Raw genomic sequence first — 2,606 nt, forward strand, 5'->3', positions numbered from 1 at the left:
CAAAACAATTTGTTCACTGTGCTTTTAAAATAGGCAAAAAATTAAAAGAAAAAAATAAAAACTCAGTCCCAATGAGAGTATGGTAAGACATATACAGTACTCATTTGTACTGCTGATTGAAGTATAATTTTACAGTGGTTCTGAAAAACAACTTAGAACTATATATCAAAAAACAAAACTGTGAGTATACTTTGTCCTAGCGATTCCAATTTCATGGGCCTATCCTAAAAAACAACCAGCAATGTTAGTAAAGATTTACACAAAAGAATGTTCATAACTGACTTGTGGTGGCGCAGTGGATGAAACATCAACTTGGAATACTGAGGTCACCGGTTTGAAACCTTGGGCTTACCCGGTCAAGGAGTTGATGCTTTCTGCTCCTCCCCTCTTCTCTTTCTTTCTCTCTCTTTCTCTCTCCTCTCTAAAATAAATAAAGTCTTTAAAATATATATATATTTAAAAAAAGAATGTACATGAACATGTTATTATAATAGTGAAAAATATTATAAGTAACCTAAATATAATCAATAAACCAAGGTATATTCATATAATGGAATATTATTTTGTACTTAAAAATAATATTAATTTAGTAACAGCAAAATTTAGTAACATAAAAAGGTGCTTGTGATGTAATGATATAAAAATAGTATTAAAAGGCAGCAAAACAGAGTTATATGTGTAGTTTGAACCTAATGTTGCAAAAAATTATATATATATATATATATATATATATATATATATATATATATATATGGTGTGTGTGTGTGTATGTACCCAAATGATTGGTGGAGTACAGGTGAATTTTAATCTTTTATTGAGCCCCACTGTAATTTCTAAATTATCTTTAAATGAGATAAAGTTTATTTTAAAAATGTGTCTAAAATAGTTGATAATAGAAAGCAATACTACTGTATTTATCATATTCTTTAAAAGTCTAATCTTAGTTGAGTTCATAAAAACAATTCTCACAGTCTGCTTCCCCTTTCTTCCCTTATACATAAAGTCCACTGGTTTATAAACTCTAAATACCTCTCCATTTTCCTTGCTTTCTGTGCCTGAGAAGTTATCACTGGATTAGGTTGTGTTGGCAGTGAGGACAGCCAGCTGGAGTCAGCGGTAAATTGGGCAGTCCTGAAATACACCTCAGAAACATTTGAAAACTATGGGAAAGGACTGATCTAATTTTTGAGAATTAAAGGGTGAAGTTAAGTGTGATAATACATGTTCCTTTTGAAGAAAATTACTAAAATAACATAAAATGTTTTCTCTCAACTCTTTCAGAACAAATGAGCTATTTGGAGCTTTTACCGATTCTTTCTCCTTTCTATCCAGCAAACTGAGCTGATGGGGTGAATGGGAAGTAATAATTATTTTCTAAGAAGTTGCTTAAATATATTAATGACTAAGATGTGAGGTTCTTTATTTTTTCAGAATTCTTCTTATATCATCTACTTAGTTCAACAAAATAATCCAGTAAGGATACTTGCCTGGCAGGGGAGATATCATGATCACAGAGGTGGTTTTCCCCGGGCAAGGCTTGTTCATTGCACTCCAGATAGCCAAATGCTGCAACCACCCCAAATGTGGGAAGCTGGACTGCAGAATCTGTGGTAGTGGGAGACTGCGTTCATGCTCTTCGTGTTAAAAAGAAAAATAAAAAGAGAGAGAAGAGAAAGAGAAGAAAAAGAAAAGGAAAGAAAAGAAAAGAAATGAAAAGAGAAAAGAGAAAGGCGAGGAAAGGAAAGGAAAGGAAAGGAAAGGAAAGGAAAGGAAAGGAAAGGAAAGGAAAGGAAAGGAAAGGAAAGGAAAGGAAAGGAAAGGAAAGGAAAGGAAAGGAAAGGAGAAACAAGAACGGGTATTAGAATCCCAAATTGTGAAAATGAAGACAGATGGATGCTGACAGTTGCCCAGAGGATCTAAAGATCCCGTCTGATGACCTATAATCATTTGTTGCCCAAGGTTTCTACTCAGTCCCTGAGCCGGTAGGAACTAGTATTATATTCAGAGCCCGCTCCCCAAAATTGACTAAGTTTAAGATTTAGTATGTTAAAGTCTACTTATAAACCCCATTTAATGTAATTATTTTGCTATAAGATTTCTTTTTAAAGATATGTGTTATTTTTATAATTTTTACACTTTTCAACATTGTGAAAGACTTAGAAATGAACCCCCCAAAAAAGATTATTGTATATCATCAATAGAAATGTATATGCTGTCCACCTTTCATAATCTTTAGCTGACTTACAACTCTGTAAATTGTAAACATTGATAACAATGCATATCATTCTGGTCTATAAACATGAAAATATATTTTGTCCAGTAGAAAGACAGTTGATTTTCCTTCCCCACTCACTATGGAAAAAGCCAGTTTTGCATTTATTTGTAAACTCATGTAAATGCCTATATATCGTATATGTCTCTGCTTTTTGAATCAGTTGTAACATCTTACTGGTGTTTTATTAATGAATGAGTTTAAATAAAATTATTGATATGTGTTCATTTAATATTTGCATGAAAGTCACGCTTTTACTCTGTATTAGCATTAGAGGTCTCCCACTTAGGTGCCCAGGGATTCATCTAACAGAGTGGGAGAAATTGTATCACCA

At 32.8% G+C, this 2,606-nt stretch overlaps 1 non-coding gene across 1 annotated transcript; it reads left to right on the top strand.

Annotated features, from left to right (window-relative positions):
• The first annotated feature begins 1,479 nt into the window (after positions 1–1,479).
• LOC136377686 (U1 spliceosomal RNA) lies at positions 1,480–1,642 on the top strand. The gene has a single exon (XR_010746363.1). It is a non-coding gene; the product is annotated as a U1 spliceosomal RNA (small nuclear RNA).
• The last annotated feature ends 964 nt before the right edge of the window (positions 1,643–2,606 follow it).

Source organism: Saccopteryx leptura, chromosome 6 (assembly GCF_036850995.1).
Source record: "Saccopteryx leptura isolate mSacLep1 chromosome 6, mSacLep1_pri_phased_curated, whole genome shotgun sequence".
In the NCBI taxonomy this organism is placed as follows: Eukaryota; Metazoa; Chordata; class Mammalia; order Chiroptera; family Emballonuridae; genus Saccopteryx; species Saccopteryx leptura.